Consider the following 14,500-nt stretch of genomic DNA (forward strand, 5'->3'; position numbering starts at 1 on the left):
CGGGTATGAAGGGTGCCATAGGAGTCAAGTCGTTTTTTCAGCAGACAGTCGTGGAATATTTTACACCACTGATAGATGTGTTTGAATGAAATCGTCAACCGTTACCCCTTTCTTTAAGATGTTCTCACTTTCCCACTGTTCACTGTCACTGAATGTTCTTTTGATGTGCACTATTACAGGTGAGGTGATTTTAATTTGTGAAGCATAATTGACGTGTAGTTTTGTGTGTTGATGACTTTGTCAGCAGCAGTCTGGACGTCAGTGGTCCTTTTCCTCCATTCTGAATGTGTTGAATGGTTACCAAGGGCGTGCTGAAGTAATTACTTCTTGTAAATCACCAGGTACATAATACTTAACAACCATCTTGCGCCTTTCTGTTAAGGTAAAATTTCTATCAAAATATAGGAAACTGGGGCCTGAAACCAGATAATTATGCTCTATACAATAAAATAGGCCACAAGACACTAAGAACGTACAGGGGCTTTGTTTTGTCCGCAGCAGTTGCCACTCCAAATAACAAATTTCCTTCTGTTACCAGTTACATTGATAGTATTTTTAACACAATTCAGGACATGGAACAGACATGATGCTATGCTGTTAGCTCCACAAGACCCTTCACCCTCGTGCCACAAACACTTTACTGCCTCACCATTATCATGAGCATGAACACAGAAGTTATAACATGAAAGCTGGTGTAAGTAGAACATATGCGAGTGTGTAAGAGTTGGCAGCAACAGTACTTCTTGCTGATCGATTACTAACGTTCGAGTGTTACTTCGAGGCATAATTGTAACTTCAAACTGGTTCTTCTTCCATGATAATGTATAGAACTGTTGATGTAGTGTTTATTAATATTTTTCCTGATGTGCAGCTAAGAGCGATGTACGAATTCGCTTGGTGCAGCAAGGATGCCCCTTTTTAAAACAGTTCTTTGCACTGAACCTGACGAATACTTCTAGTTCTTACACTCATGCCCCTTTTTTCAGTTTAAAATCTTTGTCCATGTTCTACATCTACATCTACATTTATACTCCGCAAGCCACACAACGGTGTGTGGCGGAGGGCACTTTACGTGCTACTGCCATTACCTCCCTTTCCTGTTCCAGCCGCGTATGGTTCGCGGGGAGAACGACTGTCGGAAAGCCTCCGTGCGCGCTCGAATCTCTTTAATTTTACGTTCGTGATCTCCTCGGGAGGTAGAAGTATGGGGAAGCAATATATTCGATACCTCATCCAGAAACGCACCCTCTCGAAACCTGCAGAGCAAGCTACACCGTGATGCAGAGCGCCTCTCTTGCAGAGTCTGTCACTTGAGTTTGCTAATCATCTCAGTAACGCTAACACGCTTACCAAATAACCCTGTGACGAAACACGCCGCTCTTCTTTGGATCATCTCTATCTCCTGTGTCAACCCGACCTGGTACGGATCCCACACTGATGAGCGATACTCAAGTATAGGCCGAACGAGTGTTTTGTAAGCCACCTCCTTTGTTGATGGACTACATTTTCTAAGAACTCTCCCAATAAATCTCAACCTGGCACCCGCCTTACCAACAATTAATTTTATGTGATCATTCCACTTCAAATCGTTCCATACGCATACTCCCAGATATTTTACAGAAGTAACTGCTACCAGTGTTTATTCCGCTATCATATAATCATACAATAAAGGATCCTTCTTTCTACCTATTAGAAATACGTCACATTTGTCTATGTTAAGGGTCATTTGCCACTCCCTGCACCAAGTGCCTATCCGCTGCAGATCTTCCAGCATTTCGCTGCAATTTTCTAATGCAGCAGCTTCTCTGTATACTACAGCATCATCCGTGAAAAACCGCATGGAACTTCCGAAACTATCTACTAGATCATTTATATATATTGTGAAAAGCAATGGTCCCGTAACACTCCCCTGTGGCACGCCAGAGGTTACTTCAACGTCTGTAGACGTCTCTCCATTGAGAACAGCATGCTGTGTTCTGTTTTTGCTAAAAACTCTTCAATCCAGCCACACAGCTGGTCTGATATTCCGTAGGCTCTTACTTTGTTTATCAGGCGACATGCGGAACTGTATCGAACGTCTTCCGGAAGTCAAGGAAAATGGCATCTACCTGGGAGCCTGTACCTAATATTTTCTGAGTCTCTTGAACAAATACGAGTAAAGCGAGTTGGGTCTCACACGATCGCTGTTTCCGGAATCCATGTTGATTCCTACAGAGTAGAATCTGGGTTCCCAGAAATGACATGATACGCGGGCTAAAAACACATTCTAAAATTCTACAACAGATCGATGTCAGAGATATAGGCCTATAGTTTTGCGCATCTGCTCGACGACCCTTTTTGAAAACTGGACTACTTGTCTATTTTCCAATCATTTGGAACCTTCCGTTCCTCTAGAGACTTGCGCTACACGGCTATTACAAGGGGGGGGGGGGGGGGGGGCAAGTTCTTTCGCCCACTCTGTGTAGAATCGAACTGGTATCCCGTCAGGTCCAGTGGACTTTCCTCTGTTGAGTGATTTCAGTTGCTTTTCTATTCCTTAGACAATTTATTCGATGTCAGCCATTTTTTCGTTTGTGCGAGGATTTAGAGAAGGAACTGCAGTGCGGTCTTCCTCTGTGATACAGCTTTTAAAAGGTGTTTAGTATTTAAGATTTATGCGTGTTATCCCCTGTTTCGACGCCATTATAATCCCACAGTGTCCGGATATGCTGTATCGATCCACTTTCTGATTTAACGTAAGACCAGAACTTCCTAGGATTTTTTGTCAAGTCGGTACATAGAATTTTACTTTCTAATTCACTGAACGCTTCACGCATAGCCCTCCTTACGCGAACTTTGACATCGTTTAGCTTCTGTTTGTCTGAGAGGTTTTGGCTGCGTTTAAACTTGCAGTGAAGATCTCTTTGCTTTCGCAGTAGTTTCCTAACTTTGTTGTTGAACCACAGTGGGTTTTTCCCGTCCCTCACAGTTTTACGCGGCATGTACCTGTCTAAAACGCATTTTACGATTGCCTTGAACTTTTTCCATAAACACTCATTATTGTCAGTGTCGGAACAGAAATTTTCGTTTGGATCTGTTAGGTAGCCTGAAATCTGCCTCCTATTACTCTTGCTAAACAGATAAACCTTCCACCATTTTTTTATATTTCTATTTACTTCCATACTCAGGGATGCTGCAACAGCCTTATAATCACTGATTCCCTGTTCTGCGCTTACAGAGTCGAAAAGTTCAGGTCTGTTTGTTATCAGTAGGTCCAAGATGTTATCTCCACGAGTCGGTTCTCTGTTTAATTGCTCGAGGTAATTTTCGGATAGAGCAGTCAGTATAATGTCACTCGATGCTCTGTCCCTACCACCTGTCCTAAACATCTGAGTGTTCCAGTCTATAACTGGTAAATTGATATCTCCACCTAAGACTATAACATGCTGAGGAAATTTATGTGAAATGTATTCCAGATTTTCTCTCAGTTGTTCTGCCACTAATGCTGCTGAGTTGGGAGGTCGGTAAAAGGAGTCAATTATTGACCTAGCTCGGTTGTTGAGTATAGCCTCCACCCATAATAATTCACAGGAACTATCCACTTCTATTTCACTAAAGGATAAACTACTACTAACAGCGACAAACACCCCACCACCGGTTGCATGAAATCTGTCCTTTCTAAACACTGTCTGTGCCTTTGCAAAAATTTCGACAGAATTTATGTCTGGCTTCAGTCAGCTTCCCATACCTATAACGATTTCAACTTCGGTGCTTGAAGTTCCGGTACTTTACCAACGCAGCTTCAACAGTCTACAATTACAATACCTATTGCTACTTGGTCCCCGCATGTCCTGACTTTGTCCCGCACCCTTTGAGGCTGTTGCCCCTTCTGTACTTGCCCTAGGCCATCTAACCAAAAAAACCGCCCAGTCCACTCCACACAGCCCCTGCTACCCGTGTAGCCGACTGCTGGATGTAGTGGGCTTCTGATCTATCCAGCAGAACCCGAAACCCCACCACCCTATGGCGCAAGTCGAGGAATCTGCAGCCCACACGGCCGCAGAACCGTCTCAGCCTCTGATTCAGAACGTCCACTCGGCTCAGTACCAAAGGTCTGCAGTCAGTCCTGTCGACGATGCTGCAGATGGTGAGCTCTGTTTTCATCCCACTAGCGAGACTGGCAGTCTTCACCAAATCAGATAGCCGCCAGAAGCCAGAGAGGATTTCCTGCGATCCATAGCGACACACATCATTGGTGCTGACATGAGTGACTACCCGCAGATGGGTGCACCCTGTACCGTTCATGGCATCTGGAAGGACCCTTTCTACATCTGGAATGACGCCCTCCCCCCCCCCCCCCCCGGTATGCATACGGAGTTCACATTGGTTTTCTTCCCCTGCTTTCCAGCCATATGCCTAAGGGGCTCCATAACGTGCCTGACGCTGGAGCTCCCAACTACTAGTAAGACCACCTTCTGCGACCGCCCAGATCTTGCAGACTGAGGTGCAACCTCTGGAACAGGACAAGCAGCCATGTCTGGCAGAAGATCAGTATCAGCGGGAGAGAGGCTGAAACCAGTTCGTCAGACAAACTGAATAGGCCTTCCGTTCAGCCCTTCGGAATGTCTTTCGCCCCTTGCCACTCTGCCATGGGTGAGGAGTCAGCCACAATGTGGGCAGTATCCTGGGCAGCCACAGTCATAGTCCAATCGGGGGATGCGTGGGACGAGCTGGTCGTCCCTGACAAACCCCCATCAGCCCCCCCCCCCCCCCCCCCCAGTGATGCCCATTGGCAACAGCCTCAAACTGTGTGACCAAAGCCAACACTGCCTGAAGCTGGGAGCGAAGGGATGGCAACTCAGCCAGCATGCGAACACAGCAGTCGCAGTCGCTATCCATGCTAAATACTGTTATGTAAAGAACGTCTGAACTAATCTACAGAGAGCACAAGCAATTCGACATAAAATTTAAACGGTTATTGAAATACAAGATTGCCTAGTAAATGCAGTAATGCTGCTACTTGCGCACTGCTGACACACTGCTCTATGGCAGAAGGAGACTACGCGATTTTTCGCTATTCAGTTAGTAAAACGCGATGCTGCAACTCTCAAATACTATAATGCACCCGAAATGTGTGAATTAAACAATTCAAGTACCCAAAAGCACGCAACGAAATTAAGAATTGAACTATGTAACAAATAAGTGAGCTAAGAGTATACGACTTGCTGCTGGCAGCTCCTTATCCAACGGCGCCAGGGATAATGTTTTGAGCCTTCGACCCCAGAAAATATTCCCATAGCTCATAACTGGGTGTATGTAGCCATAGTATGTCACCGCAAGACAATCTTTGTTACAAACTGATGCTAATATCATAAGAGCATAGCTTGTTGGTGGTATTCTTTTTGCCAGCATTTTAGTATGTTCACTCCATGTTAGATGACAATAAATTATCCCTAAGAACTTCGTGTTTGGTACACAATCTGTAGATTTATCATTGATGGTTAAGGTGATAGAGTTGCTTCCTCTCATTATGCTTAAGTGCATACTATTCGTTCTCTTTATGTTCAATGTTAATTTATTACACACTGTCCAGCAGTAAACATCCTTGAGGGTTTCGTTCGCATTCCCTAACAGGAATTCCGATATTTTACTGGTGACTATGATATTGCTCTTATCGACAAAGAGAACTTTTTATATATGTTTTACACTGTCTGGAAAGTCATTGATATGTATTAGGAACAGGATTCGACCCAATACACTACCCTGAGGAATATATATATATATATATATATATATATATATATATATATATATATATATATTGCCAGAGAATTGTTTTACTAAAAGTTTATCGTCAGCAGGCGTGTTAATAACTTCCACATTTTGCACCCTGTTTTCCAAGTAAGACTGAAACTACTCTTTCGTAGTTTCTCTTATACCTAGCGCGTCTATCTTTATCAATAGTATATTATGATCAATAGCACCAAAAGCCTCGGACAAGTCTAAGAAAATGCATCTAACACGAGCATCCCTATCAAGAATTTCAAGTACCACTTACGTGAACTCTGCAATGGCCGATATTGTACTTCTTCCACTTCTGAAACCAAATTATGCTTCACAAAAGACGTTGTATTTATTCATGTAACTTATCAGTCTCTCTTTTATGATTGCTTCAATTATTTTTAACGGTGAAGACAGCAATGATACTGGTCTGTAGCTTTCACTGCTTTCTGCATTACTTTCCTCTAGTAGGGGAACCATTTGTGCGTGGTTTAGGTACTCTTGGAAAACGCCTGAACTAAGGGATTAATTTACTATGTTTGTTAATGTGGCTTCTAAGCTACGAGGGTTGGAACTTTAATTGAGGCAACTATTTATTTAATACGTGTTTCAAAGTTTTGCTGACCTTCAAAGTAGTCACCAGCATTGTGTACAACCTGTTGCCTGTGATGTGAAAGTCGTAGGATACTCTTAGTGGTGCCAGTTGTGTTGACAGTTCGAGCAGCGAATGCCGTGAAGTGTTTCCTTCAGTTTAGAAATCGAGTTGAACTTACGAGAGCTTAAGTCAGGGGAGTGCAGTTGGTGTATAGCATTCGCTTCAGAACTGCTACAAATTCGTCGGGCAGTAGACCGCGCCGCTCGAACTGTCAACACAACTGGCACCACTAAGAGTATCCTACGACTTCCACATCGCTGGCAACAGGTTATACGCAAACCTGGTGACTGCTTTGAAGGTCAGTAAAACTTTGAAACACTTATCTATTTTGTACGAGCTGTAAATAAATAGTTGCCACTATTAAATTTTCAACCCTCGTATCACACCAGAGACTGGAACCTCATGTATGCCTGCTGATTTCTCATTTATTAGCTGTTGTAGTATCTTCCTAACATCAAGCTCTGTTGTGGGAAACAACGTCATTGTGCTTATTGAGTAATTCATTGTCGGTGCTACATGTTTTAGGAAGATTTTGCTGAAGCTTCTCCTCGGTAAGACAGAAATAATCATTTAGAAAATTTGCTAATTCCTAAGGACTTTCAATTATCCTATCCTCATCTTTGATTTGTTTGTTATTATTCTCGTGTCTATCTTTTCCAGTTTCCTGTTTCACAACATCCCACATCACTATGCTCTCATTTTCTGCAGTATATCTTAATCCGTCACTGAATGATTTTATTGCTGCAAGCAGTACCATCCTTCAAATTTTTATATCTGTAATAATTCTCAAAGAATTGTGGATTCGTGCGGCTCTTTTTCCAGGATATGAGAACTTTAAGGCACTGTGAGGACTGTCTAATTCCTGTAGTTATCCATATATTTTCCTTAACTGATCCAGCAGAAATGGCTACTTTTGGAAATCTTGCCTCAAAAATTAACATAACCAAACGCAAAATTTAGAGAACGTATCATTTAGACTGCTCTCCATAAACACTGAATCTCATGTTTGATTTGGCATGGCCCTAGAAAAGTATGTATATTATGATCTGAGAAAATACTTTTGTAGGCCTGCTGTTTTGCAGGTTTCAAACGATCTGCTAATAGAGGGAGATCAGCATCTTGTAAGATAAGTTTTCACTGGTCAGCATTCATAAGAAATATTATTCTGCCAACCAAAACTACACGGTGCCAAAAAACACAGAACGCAGGGTTTTCGTTGTTGGAAACAGTCTGCAGTTAGTTACTTCTAGGGCAGGCTCCTTCTTGGACAGACTTCACTTCTAGACAACTTATCTAGGCTCGTTTAGGAGTAGTGGTTCTCATCCATTTGAGCTGACCTTAGATGCAGAAAGTGAGCAGTTGTTGGTACCGGAACAACAACTGATTCTGCAGCCATGTCAGCGACCACTTACAGATTATGAGTATGATGAGATATCAGCCACAACAGCGACGTGAACTGTAGGGAAAGGCAAAACATTTTTAACGGCGTTGAATCGTTCCTATCTTCTTTCTGATGAGTTTTTTCCAGTTAGACGCTCAACATGCTTTCAACTCCGGCGGTAGATGCATAGATATACCCTTCTGTTGTATTTTCTATCTTTATGCTCTAAGCTTTGGTTATCACGGTGCGACTTCTGTGAAGATAACTATTTTGTCTAGATAAATGTTCACTTGGAACACATTCCAGATCACTTATTCAGGTACCCTAAGGCTTTAGCTCATTGTTTTCAATAACTATCGAACCATTTCTTCCGATTTAATTACATACATGTAATAAACTCAGTTCATTGAGATAGTTGTTTTATTTCATAGTGAGATGAATTCCTTTATCACTGTTTTGATGGATGATGACTTACTTTATGTCAAATATACAGGACCAAATTAAGATATTTAATTAAAGATTCCAATTAAGGTACTCATCCACACGTCACGTAAGACAGTGTAACCTTAGAAATTCCTTGGCAATTATCGCTGAGAAAACCACACACTGCATGGGTATGCTGGTGGAAAAAAATATGTTACAGATAGATGCTGCATCTATATCTCGAGCCTTAAGTATTGCACATCATATGACCGTTAACTTGAAATTTCCTAGGTGGTTCGGCATACCTGTGAGTGACATCGGCTGCCTTGTTTCTCTGCCAGCTGTACATCTATGTTGCTGCATCATTGATTACAACGTGCGGTACTAGCATGCCAGGATGAGGTGTAGCCTTACTATCTGTCGTTAACAGAACATATATTCAAACGTGTATGCTGGTTGCATGACTTCTGACAACTGCCGACTGATGTTCGACATAAGACTTCCAACTCATGACATATGACGCCTGAAGTCTGACATCTGACCCCAACGCCTGTCTCCTAATACATGACACCGAATGCCCGTCACATGACAACCATACGAGAAACTGACACACTTGCACACATGATAGTGCAATTGAGCTTGGAGTTTACAATTAGACTGCAAGTACAAGCAAATTTAGAAGGAGTGAGAGGAAGATCAAGTGACAAGAAGAAAGGCAATCTTTGATCTTTAGAGTGTAAAAGCAGGCTTCTGTTTGATTGGAAAGGATTAACATGTCTTCCCCCAATGTGCTTAACATCCCATAGCTATAGGGAGCAAAAAGAGACAAATCGACGAATTTGATTTGTAGTTATTACTGGAGGACATGGACAATCTTGTTACTAGAATGAGATTTTCACTCTGCAGCGGAGTGTGCGCTGATATGAAACTTCCTGGCAGATTAAAACTGTGTGCCCGACCGAGACTCGAACTCGGGACCTTTGCCTTTCGCGGGCAAGTGCTCTACCAACTGAGCTACCGAAGCACGACTCACGTCCGGTACTCACAGCTTTAGTTCGCCAGTATCCGTCTCCTACCTTACAAACTTTACAGAAGCTCTTCTGCGAAACATGCAGAACTAGCCCTCCTGAAAGAAAGGATATTGCGGAGACATGGCTTAGCCACAGCCTGGGGGATGTTTCCAGAATGAGATTTTCACTCTGCATTGGAGTGTGCGCTGATATGAAACTTCCTGGCAGATTAAAACTGTGTGACCGACCGAGACTCGAACTCGGGACCTTTGCCTTTCGCGGGCAAGTGCTCTACCAACTGAGCTACCGAAGCACGACTCACGTCCGGTACTCACAGCTTTAGTTCTGCCAGTATCCGTCTCCTACCTTCCAAACTTTACAGAAGCTCTTCTGCGAAACATGCAGAACTAGCCCTCCTGAAAGAAAGGATATTGCGGAGACATGGCTTAGCCACAGCCTGGGGGATGTTTCCAGAATGAGATTTTCACTCTGCAGCGGAGTGTGCGCTGATATGAAACTTCCTGGCAGATTAAAACTGTGTGCCCGACCGAGACTCGAACTCGGGACCTTTGCCTTTTGCGGGCAAGTGCTCTACCAACTGAGCTACCGAAGCACGACTCACGTCCGGTACTCACAGCTTTAGTTCTGCCAGTATCCGTCTCCTACCTTCCAAACTTTACAGAAGCTCTTCTGCGAAACATGCAGAACTAGCACTCCTGAAAGAAAGGATATTGCGGAGACATGGCTTAGCCACAGCCTGGGGGTGTTTCCAGAATGAGATTTTCACTCTGCAGCGGAGTGTGCGCTGATATGAAACTTCCTGGCAGATTAAAACTGTGTGCCCGACCGAGACTCGAACTCGGGACCTTTGCCTTTCGCGGGCAAGTGCTCTACCAACTGAGCTACCGAAGCACGACTCACGTCCGGTACTCACAGCTTTAGTTCCGCCAGTATCCGTCTCCTACCTTCCAAACTTTACAGAAGCTCTTCTGCGAAACATGCAGAACTAGCACTCCTGAAAGAAAGGATATTGCGGAGACATGGCTTAGCCACAGCCTGGGGGATGTTTCCAGAATGAGATTTTCACTCTGCATTGGAGTGCGCGCTGATATGAAACTTCCTGGCAGATTAAAACTGTGTGCCCGACCGAGACTCGAACTCGGGACCTTTGCCTTTCGCGGGCAAGTGCTCTACCAACTGAGCTACCGAAGCACGACTCACGTCCGGTACTCACAGCTTTAGATCTGCCAGTATCCGTCTCCTACCTTCCAAACTTTACAGAAGCTCTTCTGCGAAACATGCAGAACTAGCACTCCTGAAAGAAAGGATATTGCGGAGACATGGCTTAGCCACAGCCTGGGGGATGTTTCCAGAATGAGATTTTCACTCTGCAGCGGAGTGTGCGCTGATATGAAACTTCCTGGTAGATTAAAACTGTGTGCCCGACCGAGACTCGAACTCGGGACCTTTGCCTTTTGCGGGCAAGTGCTCTATCAACTGAGCTACCGAAGCACGACTCACGTCCGGTACTCACAGCTTTAGTTCTGCCAGTATCCGTCTCCTACCTTCCAAACTTTACAGAAGCTCTTCTGCGAAACATGCAGAACTAGCACTCCTGAAAGAAAGGATATTGCGGAGACATGGCTTAGCCACAGCCTGGGGGATGTTTCCAGAATGAGATTTTCACTCTGCAGCGGAGTGTGCGCTGATATGAAACTTCCTGGCAGATTAAAACTGTTACGGATACTGGCAGAACTAAAGCTGTGAGTACCAGACGTGAGTCGTGCTTCGGTAGCTCAGTTGGTAGAGCACTTGCCCGCGAAAGGCAAAGGTCCCGAGTTCGAGTCTCGGTCGGGCACACAGTTTTAATCTGCCAGGAAGTTTCATATCAGCGCACACTCCGCTGCAGAGTGAAAATCTCATTCTGGAAACATCCCCCAGGCTGTGGCTAAGCCATGTCTCCGCAATATCCTTTCTTTCAGGAGTGCTAGTTCTGCATGTTTCGCAGAAGAGCTTCTGTAAAGTTTGGAAGGTAGGAGACGGATACTGGCAGAACTAAAGCTGTGAGTACCGGACGTGAGTCGTGCTTCGGTAGCTCAGTTGGTAGAGCACTTGCCCGCGAAAGGCAAAGGTCCCGAGTTCGAGTCTCGGTCGGGCACACAGTTTTAATCTGCCAGGAAGTTTCATATCAGCGCACACTCCAATGCAGAGTGAAAATCTCATTCTGGAAACATCCCCCAGGCTGTGGCTAAGCCATGTCTCCGCAATATCCTTTCTTTCAGGAGTGCTAGTTCTGCATGTTTCGCAGAAGAGCTTCTGTAAAGTTTGTAAGGTAGGAGACGGATACTGGCAGAACTAAAGCTGTGAGTACCGGACGTGAGTCGTGCTTCGGTAGCTCAGTTGGTAGAGCACTTGCCCGCAAAAGGCAAAGGTCCCGAGTTCGAGTCTCGGTCGGGCACACAGTTTTAATCTGCCAGGAAGTTTCAATCTTGTTACTATTTCTGTTAGTATAAATTACACCAAACATGATACGATTCTTAGTAGGGAGAATGTAAGTGTGCTTAAACGCCTTACAAAGCCGTTTTGGGATAATATTGTGGTTGTTAAAAATCTGTGATCAAGTAGACTGTGAGGAGCAATTAGAGAAGGGGAGGTCTGAAATGTTAAAGAAGGAGATGTGCAAATCGTTTAATTATTACCTACGTAGGTAATTCTCTAAGTTAGTCACTGTTAGAGATGGTCTCAAGGCGAAGCTACCTTTTCCCCTACACGGGAATGACAGCGTGACAGCAAGAGGAATACTGGTAAAAAATCGGAAAGGAAGTACTGGAAGCCATTTCGGGTAAATATAAACATCCTGTGGCTACACCATATAAAGTGGAATTAGGCGTCATTAAAATGGGTGTTCTAATGGAAGAGCTGCTTCGAATATTACATCAGCTTAATATAGACGACTAATATCTTTTGGGTTTGGACAAAACGCAATATTTAGCCGGAATTTTTAACAAAGTGGATATGTGAGACTTCCAAATAAGACTACAAATTCTGCATGGAAGAGATTGCCAGAGAAACAACAATGTGATTGTGGACAACGATAAGACCATTCGAATAGACTGAAATGATCTCCAACTGTAAAGATATGTAATAAATTTATATGTAAAATCACAAGTCCGGGAATAAACAAAGTTATTGGTAATCACCTTATACGTTTGATACGAGGTGCATTCAAGTTCAAAGGCCTCCGATTTTTTTTGCTAATTAACTACTCACCCGAAATCGATGAAACTGGCGTTACTTCTCGACGTAATCGCCCTGCTGACGTACACATTTTTCACAACGCTGACGCCATGATTCCATGGCAGCGGCGAAGGCTTCCTTAGGAGTCTCTTTTGACCACTGGAGAATCGCTGAGGCAATAGCAGCACAGCTGGCGAATGTGCCGCCACGGAGAGTGTCTTTCATTGTTGGAAAAAGCCAAAAGTCACTAGGAGCCAGGTCAGGTGGGTAGGGAGCATGAGGAATCACTTCAAAGTTGTTATCACGAAGAAACTGTAGCGTAACGTTAGCTCGATGTGCGGGTGCGTTGTCTTGGTGAAACAGCACACGCGCACCCCTTCCCGGACATTTTTGTTGCAGTGAATGAAGGAATTTGATCTTCAGAACATTTTCGTAGGATGCACCAGTTACCGTAGTGCCCTTTGGAATGCAATGGGTAAGGATTACGCCCTCGCTGTCCCAGAACATGGCCACCATCATTTTTTCAGCATTGCCGGTTACCCGAAATTTTTTTGGTGGCGGTGAATCTGTGTGCTTCCATTGAGCTGACTGTCGCTTTGTTTCTGGATTGAAAAATGGCATCCACGTCTCATCCATTGTCACAACCGACGGAAAGAAAGTCCCATTCATGCTGTCGTTGCGAGTCAACATTGCTTGGAAACATGCCACACGGGCAGCCATGTGGTCGTCTGTCAGCATTCGTGGCACCCACCTGGATGACACCTTTCGCATTTTCAGGTCTTCATGCAGGATTTCGTGCACAGAACCCACAGAAATGCCAACTCTGGAGGCGATCTGTTCAACAGTCATTCGGCGATCCCCCAAAACAATTCTCTCCACTTTCTCGATCATGTCGTCAGACCGGCTTGTGCGAGCCCAAGGTTGTTTCGGTATGTTGTCACACGATGTTCTGCCTTCATTAAACTGTCGCACCCACGAACGCACTTTCGACACATCCATAACTCCATCACCACATGTCTCCTTCAAGTGTCGATGAATTTCAATCGGTTTCACACCACGAAAATTCAGAAAACGATTGATTGCACGCTGTTCAAGTAGTGAAAACCATTTTAAGTATTTAAAACAGTTCTCATTCTCGCCGCTGGCGGTAAAATTCCATCTGCCGTACGGTGCTGCCATCTCTGGGACGTATTGACAATGAATGCGGCCTCATTTTAAAACAATGTCCATGTTTCTATCTCTTTCCAGGCCGGAGAAAAAAAATCGGAGGCCTTAGAACTTGAATGCACCTCGTGATGTGTCCGGACACACGACTATGATAACCTTATTACAACTTTCTCGGTTATGGAGCATTTTATTACCAGGCTAGAGGCTACAGAGTACAACAACAGAATGGATCGTGTGTTTTACTCTGTGCAAGACTATTTAAGAATATGAGACTCTAATAATCATTATTCACAATGTGCTCTACAGTATTCTATGCCAAACACATCCACGTGGTGTCAGGTAACCAATAACTTACAGAACAGCTGCTGTGTAGTGGTTAATTAGGTTCTGCTGTTTGTCTACTGGGGTAACAAGACTACCCGAAAATTGATTGGTGTGCAGATAATCCTTCCTGACCCAAAAGACAGAAAAAAGCTTATAAATTATTCTCTGTTGGCATACAGTTATAATTATCTACGTACAAACCACTCCAACAAAGTCAACATAAATATTACACAGAACCGTTATATTAAAGCAGGGGAAACATTTCTGTTAATCCAAGACATTATCCTCTACAATGCCGTCAGATATAGATATCGCCGAATTAGGACTAGTACCCACAAACAATATCATCCCACAAATCCTAAGAAAAAGAGTAAATGTAACACACTGACATAAACCATTTCCCATTGTAGAAATGAGGCCTTTAAAAGCAGAAACTGTACTGTGCTTACAGAACAGTAAACTGGAAACGAAAGCGATTGAAGCCAAAAAAGTAAAAATGGAGTATATGGCGAAGACAAATGGCAGAAAAAGAAATAGCTATTC

The 14,500-nt window shown here is 43.8% G+C and overlaps 2 non-coding genes across 2 annotated transcripts; one reads left to right on the forward strand and one right to left on the reverse strand.

Annotated features, from left to right (window-relative positions):
- Nucleotides 1-9,768: 9,768 nt before the first annotated feature.
- Trnal-caa (transfer RNA leucine (anticodon CAA)) lies at nt 9,769-9,843 on the reverse strand. The gene has a single exon. It is a non-coding gene; the product is annotated as a tRNA-Leu (tRNA).
- A 1,770-nt stretch (nt 9,844-11,613) lies between these two features.
- Nucleotides 11,614-11,688, forward strand: Trnal-caa (transfer RNA leucine (anticodon CAA)). The gene has a single exon. It is a non-coding gene; the product is annotated as a tRNA-Leu (tRNA).
- The last annotated feature ends 2,812 nt before the right edge of the window (nt 11,689-14,500 follow it).

Source organism: Schistocerca gregaria, chromosome X (genome assembly GCF_023897955.1).
Source record: "Schistocerca gregaria isolate iqSchGreg1 chromosome X, iqSchGreg1.2, whole genome shotgun sequence".
Taxonomy (NCBI): domain Eukaryota; kingdom Metazoa; phylum Arthropoda; class Insecta; order Orthoptera; family Acrididae; genus Schistocerca; species Schistocerca gregaria.